At 36.5% G+C, this 13,424-nt stretch overlaps 1 pseudogene; it reads left to right on the top strand.

Annotated features, from left to right (window-relative positions):
- Nucleotides 1-9,505: 9,505 nt before the first annotated feature.
- Nucleotides 9,506-11,346, top strand: LOC133817995 (tryptophan N-monooxygenase CYP79A68-like; annotated as a pseudogene).
- Nucleotides 11,347-13,424: the final 2,078 nt, after the last annotated feature.

Here is a 13,424-nt window from a genome sequence, read left to right as displayed (position 1 = left end):
AACTCTCAGTATCAGTTGTCTGTGTCTGCTGTGTGCCGCGATATGCACGCAATTCCTCCTATGATACAATGTATAATGTAATTATGTTTTGTAAACAAACAATTAAAATTTTGAACAATGTTTAAAAAAACTTAACGTACCCAAGTATTTTTGGCTGCATGTGCCTGATTTATGGTGAGTATCCATCCAGCTATCCGGGATGGGCTCAAGTTGCCCAGTCTCTAAATTGCGCTGTCACGTACATATATTTTTATAAAATTAATAATTAAACGTAAATAAGAAAAACAAACTAAAAAATAATTAATTAACTAACTTTTTTATAGCGCAGAGCTGGGATTAACTGAGAACCTCCATAGCTAAGCTCTTTCAGTTTTTTCCTATTTTCCTTGTTGACCACAGAACGTTTCTGCAAAAAGTTATCGTTAGTAATATATTTAATTAAGATAGTTAAGTTTAGCAAGAAATTAATACCGTAATTTCTGGGCGTCGGAAAAATTCAATGGCTTTTTGCCACTGCGTATCCGTGCAACCACCATAAGGATTTTGTGGCCCATTAATCGTTAAATGCTCTTTAATATCGTACTTCCAGTCAGAATACTTTTTAGCACACGAAGTATCAATGCCTCTCAAGATCCCAAGCATATGCCCTTCTCCATATCTAGTACACCCAATATCAAACAAATCATCCTAATTTACAAACATTTATTAGTAAATATGATATATAACATAAAATGAGAATTAACATAAAAATACATAAATTACTTACTTCCAAATGTGCAAGTATTCTTTGTTTCGAGGCATTTGGTACTTTTGACCATTGAGGACAGTCCGGATCTGTGTACTGTCGAACAAGTAATCCGAGCTCTCTTGAGAAATTTGAACTGTAATCTCCGATCTCTTTATATGTTCTCCCCCGCACATCCCACTCGAGAGGGAGAGGACGCCCCAACTGTTCCCATTTTTCCCGCGTGTTCAATCCTTTATGGCGTCCACATTTGTTTGGAGGCGCTATTGTATGCAAATTCAATATTTTAAAATTAATATGGATTAATTGTTAAAATTTAAGGAGTATATCAATGTGTAAAGTATTACCTCATTCACAATCAGCTGGGATATATCTGACGGTCCACGTGGAGGATCGCATCCTCCACCATCACCCCCGTGAGATCGAGCAATAACATCAGCCATCTGGAAACTTCACTGATTTAAGAAATCGACAAAACTTTTGGCGATCTTCAACAGTGAAAGTGAATTTGGCCGCAGGCTTCTGTATCCGACCATTCAACTTCCTCAGCTGTAACTCTGGTCTCATCTTCATCTTCTCCAAGTCTACTCTGGCACTAACTGTGTCTTTGGTCTTATTCTCCAACCCAACTATTGTGCCTACTAAACTGTCGCACACATTTTTCTCAACATGCATAACATCTAGATTGTGTCGCAACATTATATTGGCCCAATATGGGAGCTCAAAAAATATACTTTTTTTCCGTCAACCTACTTGCTCTTTTGTACGCTTTCTTTTTTGGCCGCCATAATTGACATGCTTACCAGGAAGAGAATCGGGTATAAAACTCATTTGTGTGAACATTTCTTGCATGGTTAATGGCTTTGGTGGTAATCTTTTTTCAACGACACCATATGTCTTCTTGTCCCTTCTAATGGCATGTTTGATTGGTAAAAAATGTCTATGACCATAAAAAGCAACCTTCTTTTGTAAACAAATAGATGGTGTTGCCACATTGCAAGTAGAGCAAGCATGATAACCTTGGCCAGTCCATCAAGAAAGGCTACTCCTTGCTGAGTAATCGTTTATAGTCCACATCAAAGCTGCCCGAAGAGTGAAGAAACTACCATCGACTGCATCTCGAGTCTGTACATCGGTCACCCATAATTCTTTTAACTCATCAATCAATGATCTTAAGAAAACATCAAAATCTTTTCCTGGCGAATGAGGTCCCGGAATTAATAAGCTCAACATGAAATTAGTTTCTCTCATGCACAACCATGGTGGCAAGTTATAGGTCATCAACACAACCGGCCACATACTATAAGAAAGACTCATATTACCAAAGGGATTGAATCCATCTGCAGCCAATCCAGGCCGCACATTCCTGGGTTCCATTGCAAATGTTGGATTATTTCGGTCAAAGTCCTTCCAAGCTTTTCCATCAGCAGGATGACGCAATACACCATCTTCTTTTATATGTTTCTCGTGATGCCATCTCATATGTTGAGCAATGTGCCTCGATGCATATTTTCGCATTAACCTAGGGGTTAAAGGAAAATAACGCATCACTTTATGAGGCACTTTCTTTCCCTTGGTGTTCTTGTCCACCCATCGATCCTTCCCACAAACAGGACATTTGTTTTTTCTAGCATGTTCTTTCCAAAACAGTGCGCAATCATGCTTGCAGACATGGATTGACTCGTAGCCCAATCCAAGTTTCCGCAACAACCTTTTCGCTGCATAATGCGTTTTTGGAAGCTTATTTGGGGCTGGAAATGCATCATGTAACAACTCCAGCAGTCCATCAAATATTTTGTTGGGAATTTTGCCCAACACTTTGAAATGCATTAACTTCACTAGGAAATTCAATGATGTGTAATTTTGACACCCGGGGAATAATGGAGCCTCAATCTCAGCAAACAAATCGTTATAATGTTGCCCACCCCTGTAGTCTGTTGTAGGTATCTCTTGATCGCGCTCATTCTCTTCATATTCGTCATTGTCATTTTGCATAACATCATTGAGAACATCCATCATTTCATCTTCATCATTTTGATCTATCACTTTCCTCATTGGTATTATTTCATCCTCTCCATGCCAATGCCAATTGGTATATTTCCGTAGAAAACCATTTACAAAGAGATGATTTTCTAATACATCAATCGTCTGAGATTCAACGTTGACACACCTCCTACACGAACATTTCACCAATCCCCTTGAGTCAACGCACTGCCGAGCTCTCTGGAGAAAATCCATCGCACCAGCCTCATACTCATCGGATAATCGATCTGTCAAATTAATCCAGCTCTTGTCGATCGACATTGTATGAATGTAGCACTGCACGGAACACTAATCATCAAACTTACAATCAATTTGTGTGTGTCCTAATTCAGAGAGAGGAAAATTTAAGAGTCTTCAATGACTCACCCTCTCTGAACGGGTCTAAGACTCCTTGTGATGAACACTAAAAAAATAAAAAATTATCACTAGGTGATAATAACACTATCATATCTTTGGTAATAATTTCTTATTACCAAAGAAAAAAACAAATAAAATTAAATATGTTTTTTTAATGTCTTATGTTCTTTGAAGTTAATTATGTTGTTTTATGATATCTAACTATAATATATTTCAGTGTAAATATTATTAAAATTATTTAAATTTGACTTATTTTTTTCTAACTTCAAATATTAATTTTAATTTTAATAATGATTAACATTGTGTTTAAAATTGGTTTTCTAATAATATAATTGTTAATTTTATTTTTACATATTAATTCAGTATTTATTAAATAACATATTTTACTTATGCTTTATTGAATAGTTTTATAAATTTACACAAATTTTTTAAGATTTGTTTAAATCGTTATAATTACTTTAAGATTTATTACTTATTTAAATAAAATTTCAAGATTAATGTTTATTTTTATTAAAATTTGGTTGCATAATGTTATTGTTAATTTTATTTAATCATAATTAAAAATATATTATACTACTTATCAATTCACTATTTCTTAAATTAGAAATTTTATTGAGTACATAACAAATTGGACAGCATAACGACAGTATTTTCATATATCCCAAAATTTAAAAACCTGCAAATAACACATAAAAAAATATCCAGTCCCAGAACATACACAAAGCAATACAAATACATTGTAAATGACTATATAATTTATAATTATTACTCTAAATTTTATTAATCATTCAATTTTCTATTTAAAATATCATAATTCTACTAAAAATTAACATAAAAAACAAAGCATCAATATTCATCAACACTAAGAATAAAAAAATTAACAACAACAACAAAATTCAAATTAAATAAACAAAACTTACTCTAATAATCAAACTTTATTAACCAAATCTAATAATCTAACACAAATTATTTAACCCAATCTAAAAAACAAACACTCAAATATTATATTTTCATACAAACATATTTTTATAACTAAAAGGAAAATTATATACCTAAAAAATAAACTATTAAATTAATAAAGTTTCATACTAATAAATTACTTATTTATCCATATGATTACACTAACTAAATTCTAAAGCTATATGTGTATTTTACTAAAATACTACACAACATTATTTCCTCTAAATTGGATATCACTAAACTTTTAACTAATTTTCATTACTAATTATTATTCTTACCTATTTTAAATACATAATAAAAAATTATATATATAATATGAAAAATAACAATGTATTAACAATATTAAAAAAATTATACATAAAACCTCAAATATATTTATGCAAAAAATATAAAAAAAAACCAAAAAATTATAAAGAAAATCCGTGATACCTGTAAAACCACTTGTGAATAATGCAACACTTGAAAATAAACAAAGAAAAAACCCATTAGAGAAGACCAAAACAGAAGAAAAAAAATTGATAAATTTATACACAAATAAAAATGAAAAATATATATATATATATATATAAATGCATACCTTAATAGACCTTATTGTTGACTAAATCTTCTTTGGAAGGGAAGATTTAACAAAAACCAAGCTTTTGGGGTCCGAAATCCAGAAAAAGGGAAAAAAAATGGCAAAAGTCACTAAGTTGGGTCTAGCTCCCTTTAGCCTTGTGACGATAGGGTCACCGGGGCTTAACAGATAGGTGAACCTTTTATAAGTTCAAACAGGATAGGTGCATGGTGACTGGTCACCAACATAACCTTCCTCATGACCATAGAGTCATAACCCTGGAACATTGTTCCCTAGCCATGTGACAAGCAGTCATCGGGGCCTTAAGCCCTGGCTCTAGTAACTAGTCTTAGACTAGACAAGCGCTTATAAGTTCATCGACCTTAGGGTCGATCCAACGTTAATGCCTTAGAGCCATTCAACGCTGATATCGATTAGATCTAATCTTCACTCGGCCCTGCGTTGAGGACGCTTATGCCGGTTCTGACTCTTAGGTCAGTGTCCCTGACTAGTCAGTACCATATACAAGTAAACAACATTCACTAGCATTTAATATGCAATCCATGTCCACATTTATCAACCAACATGCCTCAATAACAAATACGCATGTTATACATACACAAGGTGCAGTTTTCTTACCTCAGATTCGAGCTACAATGATTAAAAGAACGACCCTTGAGAACGATCAACCTTTAGTCCTTTAGCGGTCACCTAATCATAACCAAATACAGGACATCATCAATAAAAATGATCAACATAGGTTTCCAAACCAATATCTAGGCTCCAGGACATCAATCTAAACTAATCCAAGTAGTAGGAACAATCCCGAGGCCTAAAACTATGTTCCCGGGGTCAAAACACGCAAACGGGCTCAAAACTGCCCAAGAGCCGCGGCCTTGGCACCTTGGGTCGCAGCCCCCAGTCACACTAGGAGCAAGCGCCGCGGCGCCCAGCAAGGGCAATTTCCCCCCACCTGCTTCTTCGAGCTAGGGCCGCGACGCCCAAGAACAGGGCCGCGGCCCCCATCCTAGAGTCATCCCCAAACACGTTCTCCTTCATCCCAAAGCCTCCAAAAACATGCCTAAACATCCCCAAATCATCAAATCAAAGTTCCCAACCTTCCCAATGGCCAAAAACCATCAAAACCCGAGGCTCAATCGAACAAAAAACTCAACGATTCACAAAATCCAAGTCAAAGCTTAGAAATTCTAAAAGCTCAAAACTTTAAACTTAGATTACCTTCGATTGGGTTGTTTTCCGTCAAATCCTTCGGTCAAGAAGCTTCTAATCTTTCCTAGGATCGCTATGCCTCGATCCTCGCTTGATTCCGACTCCTAGAACTCAAGATTTCTTCGAAAAGGCTTCGAATGGCAAAACGAACTAACAAAGGAGAGAACGAGGTTTTCTAACGTACGTTCTATCTGATAAGCTACTTCAAGCTTAAATAACCTCAAATAAAACCTAGTGCTTGGGACCCCGAAAACACTCCTGGGGACATTATAGTCAAAACTTCCAGAATTTCATTATGATATCAATAACTCCCAATTTATCATCAAATAAACATTCATATTACCCTATAATTGACCCCATTATGACAAAACTGCTAATCCAATATATAAGACCATCTCATGCCGAATAGCTCGAATATATCTCCATAATAATGAGATCTCATTCACAAATCACAATACGCACCCAAATACACAAATATACCCTTAACGGGCCAAATTATCATAATATTCAAATGTGGACCCACATGCACACATATAACACCATATCATAATATAATTCACATATGCATGCATATTATCAATTAATGGCATAATTAAGCAAGTATGGCCCTCCTGGCCTACCAATCCCGCCATTAAACCACATCGGAGAATTCGGGACATTACATCATATATTTAATATAATATTAAGTTTAAGTTTAATTAAATTTTATTTAAGATACAAAATATATGGTTTTATTATTTTTAAATAATAATTATTTAAAATATCTTTAAAATATTTTATTTTAATTCGTTTAATTATTTATTTAAATTTAAGTTATGTTTACAATCTACCGTTAAATATAAAAATATTTCGTTAAAATTAATAAAAAAATAATAAAAACTTTTAAATATCTATACATTTTTTATATAGAAGAGATATACCTATAATTTTGAAAGGCAAAAATTTAAAGTTTATTAAATTAATGACAAGACAATTTTGATTTTTTTTAAAATATAAAGTTGAAATATTAATTCACGATTTTCCCAAAAAAAAAAAGAAAAAAAGAAATACAAAAATGAGAAAATAACAATATATTACAACTTACAAATTTACTTGAGAAGCCCCTAAAAAAGTTTCCTTTAGAATAACACGTAGGGTGGAGCATTAGTTGATTTGAGCAGTTTTTTCATATTATTAAATTTAGAATTTGGTTTTCAGTTTGGATTGGTGCAATCAAAATACGACCGACCAAACCAATTAAAGAAAAAAAATCAAACCATTAACCGACCAAACTGAAGTTGTTTTTTTTTCTTCATAATTTTTTAGAAAGTTTTAGTTAAAAAAAATTGAATTGTTGGAATCTATTTTTGCATTTTTTTTAAAGCATAAATTCATAGAATATAACTACATACACAAATTAAAAAGTTTGAATAAAAGTCTATAAGCATAACATAACTTATATATATTTATAATTTTGGTCAGTTTCGGTTTTAATCAGTCGGTCCACATAGATATTCAAACCAACTGAACAGTGACAGTTTACATCGTTAACGATTTTTTTGACATTTGGTTTTATTGATTTTAGTTTTTGTAGTTATCAAAATATCGGTGTACTTGAGTTTTTTTTTAAAATTTTATGCTCAGCTCAAGGAAAGATAAAGATTTAGGTATGGTGTGGAATGGGCATAATAAATACAAAAAAATTGCATAAACAAATGGTTTTAATAGAGTGAAGACATGGCGCGTGAGAAGTAGCTGATTTGAGTGTTGTAATAGACAGATGTCTGAATCCTTTGAGACAGGGATTTTGACAGCAAATCTGAATCATTTATGTATATATATAGCTAAGAAATGGTATTTACACAATATTTGTAAACTCAGCTCAAAGAATTGAGAGCCAGAGTACTCTGTATATATATCTTTGTATGAGGAATACAATCATTACAACCAAGGAGAAGGCCTTTAGCCTACTGACGTGTGGCAATGAGCCAAACGGCTATGTAACAGAAAGCACAAATAACAAGGCAAAACAGAAAGGTGAAAAAGGGAAAAGCATACAATCGTGGTCACCCTTACTGGCTTGTCCTAGACAAATAGACAGCTAATTTATATATTAATTAGTCTCCTGTATTATGCCTTAACACCACCCCTCAAGCCTAAGGGTGAGTTTGTAATGCCCAGTTTTTCTGCAAGAAATTTGAATCTGGCAGGCGGTAGTCCCTTGGTTAAACAGTCTGCAATTTGGTCAAAAGTGGAGATGTAGCGAACTTCGATTTTTCTTCTGCAGAACTCGATCTCGAATAAAGTGGACATCTAGCTCTATATGTTTGGTACGAGCATGATAAACAGGGTTAGACGCCAATGTTGCTGCACTCATATTGTCACACCAAATCACAGGCACAAGTTGTGGCCGAAATTCTATCTCACTGAGAAGTGATTCAATCCAAACAATTTCTACAGTCACCTGAGCAAGTGCTCTATACTCGGATTCAGTACTAGATCGAGACACCACCGTTTGCTTCTTTGAAGACCAAGAAACAAGTGTTTCATCAAAGTAAACACAGTATCCCCCAATAGATTTTCTATCATCTGGGCAACATGCCCAATCTGCATCTGAATAACCCACTAAGTTCAAGTTTTCACTGACCCCAATATGTAAGCCACAGTTTATAGTACCCTTTAAATATCGCAGAATCCTCTTAGTGGCATTCCAATGACATGTGGTTGGACTCTTGAGAAATTGGCTCAACTTATTCACTGCAAACGCTATGTCGGGTCGTGTATGCGTAAGATACTGTAATCCTCCAATGATGCTCCTGTAAAACGTGGGATTCTCTAACTTTTCGCCATCCTCTGCTGAAAGTGGTCTTCCAGCGACCATGGGCGTAGGAACATGTTTTAGGCTCTGCATATTAAGTTTATGGAGCATTTCACTGATATATTTTCCTTGATTCAAGTAAATACCAGTTGAGTCTCTAAACACTTCAATACCCAGAAAATAGTGCAAATCACCCAAATCCTTCAATGAGAAGACTTTATTCAGTCTGCCAATGAACTCCTGTAACTCTGTATTATTGTTGCCTGTGACAATAATGTCATCCACATATATTAACACCATAACTACAAATTTCTGCTTCTTGAGGATAAAGAATGAGTTATCTGCTTTTGAAATAACAAAGCCCCAGCGAATCAAAGTTGCCTTTAAACTGTCAAACCAGGCTCTAGGAGCTTGTTTTAAGCCATATAACGATTTCTGCAGCTTGCACACGTGCGTGGGATTATGCTTGTCTTCATAGCCTTCGGGCTGCTCCATATACACGGCCTCTTCCAGAAAACCATTTAAAAATGCATTGTTTATGTCAAGTTGTCTCACTGTCCAGCTTTTAGTTACTGCAATGGTTAGGATGATTCGAATAGTGGAAGCTTTCACCACTGGACTGAACGTCTCCCCAAAATCAATACCGGGTCTTTGGTGAAACCCCTTTGCCACCAGACGAGCTTTGTATCTCTGAAAACTCCCATCTGCATTGAACTTGGCCTTGAAGACCCATTTGTTTCCCACAACATTGTATGATTCCACTCGCGGTACAAGAAACCAGGTTTTGTTCTGTGTAAGGGCATTAAATTCAACATCCATGGCACTCTTCCAACCAGGATGTTCTAGAGCTTGAGTAATAATAATAGTGTTATTATTACTACTACATATTAGTGGTAATAAGAAGAAGCAGCCCACTACTACTACTCTTCCTCCGGGTCCCTCTCCATGGCCGATCCTCGGAAACATTCCGGAGATATTGCGGAACAGACCAGCGTACCAGTGGATCCACCGTCTCATGAAGGAGACGAACACAGACATTGCCTGTATCCGCCTCGGCACGGCCACGCATCTCATCATTGTCACCTCTCCGGAGATAGCCAGAGAGTTCTTGAAGAAACACGACGACGCAGTGCTCGCTTCCAGACCCGACACGGTGGTCACTTCTCTAATAAGCCGCGGTTACAAGGCCACTGTCGTCACTCCATTCGGAAACCAGTGGAAGAAGATGAGGAGAGTTCTGGTGTCCGAGCTCTTCAACCGCTCTAAGCTCGCTTGGCTTCTCCAGAAGAGAACCGAGGAAGCTGATGATCTGGTTCGCTTCGTTTATAGACAGGCCTTGGCTAGCAGTGGCGGTGGAGAAGGAGGAGGAGGAGTGGTGAATGTGAAAGTTGCCGCGAAGCATTACGCGGCTGGGGTACTGAGGAGAATGATGTTCGGTAGAGGATATTCTGGGAAGCGAAGAGGGGACGGTGGCCCTGGGAAGGAAGAGGAAGAGCACGTGGAGGCTTTGTTTACTTTGCTGTCGCATGCTTATGCCTATTCTGTATCGGACATTCTGCCATGGCTGCGGTGGTTTGACTTGGATGGTCATCAGAGGACTGTTAGTGAAGCCATAAAAGTGATCAACAACCACCAAGACTCGATAATCAGCGAGAGAATTCGAGAGTGGAGAGAGGACGAGCATGCTGAGGCCAAGAACAAGAAGCAACCTTCAGACCTGCTGGATGTTCTCATCTCGGCCAAAGATTCTGACGGGAATCCGCTTTTGTCGGACGATTAAATCCGAGCACAAGTCACGGTGATCTCATATATATATATATATTCGAAAGACTAGTTAATATATACATGTCAATAACAAGAGTTACAAATACATAATACACAATTTGTATGGAAACGCAGGAATTGCTTTTAGCAGGAATTGACAATTCATACAGTGCAGCAGAGTGGGCACTCTCAGAGATGTTGAACCAGCCAGAGATGCTTCAAAAGGCAACTGAAGAAATCGACAGAGTGGTTGGCAGTGGCAGTGGCAAACTCCTCCAAGAGTGTGACATCCCCCAACTCCCTTACCTTGTGGCCTGCGCAAGAGAAGCTCTCCGCCTCCACCCGGTCACTGCCTTCAACCTTCCCCATCTGTCCACCGCCGACTGCACCGTGACTGGCTACTTCATTCCCAAGGGAGCCACGTCCTCCTCAGCCGCCACGGCCTCGGGCGCAACCCAGCTGTGTGGGATCAGCCGTTGCGCTTCAATCCGGAGCGCCATCTTCCGGAGAACAAGTGTGACTTGGGGGAATCGGAGCTGCGGTTCATCAGCTTCTCGACAGGGAGGAGAGGGTGCGTCGGAATGGTGCTGGGGACCAACATGACTGTTATGCTTTTGGGAAGACTGTTGCAGTGTTTCACCTGGACGATTCCACAAGAAGTGGAGAAGATCGATCTGAGGAGTGGAGAGGGCAGCTCTCTCTTTAAGGCTACGCCATTGTATGCCCATGCAAAGCCTCGCTTCAATCCATCTCTTTATAAATCATTATCACATGAATGAATCATCATCATTATTAGCTAGCTAGGGAATTTATCATCATCAATGGCCAGCTAGGGAATTCATCATCATCAATAATATGACAAATGTGTGTACACATCATACGTGTAGATTTCAAAAAATTACCCATATTAAAAAAAAAAAAATTCATAGGCACACTAGACTTAAAAGTTATATTCTTTCTATTAATTGTACCGAGTTCTATTGAGTTCCTGTCGATGCAGATAGATTTTTTCATGAAAAACATGATTTTTAAGGGCCCATCGATCTAGAAATCAATGTATATCGAATTTTCTATAAATTTTTATGTTTCAAATCTAAAAAATTGTAAAAAAAATTGCAAAAAAAAAAAAAAAAATCAAACACATACTTATTCGAAATGCATGTATTAGTGTTTTAACTAAACTTTTTACTTAATTTAAGCTTTGAATCATTAAAGACAAATGAAATCATAAAGAAAAAAATAAAGAGCAAAAAGATAGCAAGATAGATTCCATGGGTTGATGTGTGATCTTCAAACACTACAAAAAACAAGGCCTATACCGAGAACAAATGCCGTCGGTATAAGCCTAAATGTTCTCAGTATAGCCTCTACTGAGAACATGTTCTTAGCAATAAGTCCTTGGTATTGCCGCATCGGTAGAGGTAAACTTCTACCGACAACATTAAATCTGTTCTCAATATAAGTTGTACCGAGGACAATGTTATCGGTATAGAGTGGACAATGTTCTCAACACAACCAGTCCAATTTTGTCATAAGGATGGGCTATACCGAGAAGACTGAACTGAGAATTTTTTTATATTTGTAATGTTTATTCACTTATTTATTTATTTATTGATTTATTTAATTTGAATTAAATATAAAATAATATAATAAAATTAAAACACTTATATTAAACATATAAATAGAAACATAAGAGTACGTTTGCTAAATCAAAATAAAGAGTTGTCATAAACATGAAAAATGTAATAGTCCATAGTAATAAAATTCATACATAAGTCCTACTGAGTTAGTGCTCCAACATCAGGATCATCAGGTGGTGGTGGGGCACATTGAGATCCCGGGGTGATACAATGAGTCCGGATGTGCTCTTCTAATTATCGAACACGCTTTCTCATCTCAGACATATCTTCATCTCTAGTTTGTGGAGGATCAATAGTAAATGGAGTTCGGTCCCTTATGTTAAAGATACGTCCATATCCTTTCTGGTGGTCACGTCGTTTTCCGAAGACAGTTTGTACCAAAGATAAGTCGTCATCTTCAGGCGCACTCGAAACTGGTGTGGAACTCTCCGTATCAGTTGTTTGTGTCTACTGTGTGTCGCGATATGCACGCAATTCCTCCTATGATACAATGTATAATGTAATTATGTATTGTAAACAAATAATTTAAAATTCGAAAAATGTTTAAAAAAACTTAACCTACCCAAGTTTTTTTTGCTGCCTCAGTCACCCACCCTGTGCCTGATTTATGGGAAGTATTCATCCAGCTATCCGGGATAGGCTCAAGTTGCCCAGTCTCTAAATTGCGCTATCACGTACATATATTTTTATAAAAATAATAATTAAACGTAAATAAGAAAAACAAACTTAAAAAGAATTAATTAACTAACTTTTTTATAGCGCAGTACTGGGATTGATTGAGAACCTCCATAGCTAAGCTCTTTTAGTTTCTTCCTATTTTCCTTGTTGATCCCAGAACGTTTCTGCAAAAAATTTATGTTAGTAATATATTTAATTAAGAGAGTTAATTTTAGCAAGAAATTAATACCGCCCATTAATCGTTAAATGTTCTTTAATATCGTACTTCCAATCAAAATACTTTTTAGCACATGTAACGCCTAGGATAGCCAAGACCGCTACACTGTGTACTTAAAAAGGTGCAGGACTCGCTAGTCAAGTCATTAATTTGAAAACGTGTCACTAGACATGTAAGATCTATGGTTAAAAAGGTTTCGGTCTCAAAAGACTCATTTCATATATTTAAACTGTAATAAACAAGGGATCCCATAAACACAAAGTTAAAATAAGTTTACAGACTTCCAAAAGTACATAAGTATCCACTAGCCATACTAAGGAAAAACAGACAGTCTTTAGGTTCCATGTCCTTGCCTAGACCTCAATCGTGGCGGCCGAGCACCTGGCTATGTACATTCCGCTTGCCGAGCTCTCCAGTCAGGGCTGATCTAACTTGCC

This window comes from Humulus lupulus, chromosome 2 (assembly GCF_963169125.1).
Source record: "Humulus lupulus chromosome 2, drHumLupu1.1, whole genome shotgun sequence".
NCBI classification, from domain to species: Eukaryota; Viridiplantae; Streptophyta; class Magnoliopsida; order Rosales; family Cannabaceae; genus Humulus; species Humulus lupulus.
Note: the sequence above shows the minus strand (reverse complement) of the source record. Positions and strands in the feature narration are given on the sequence as shown.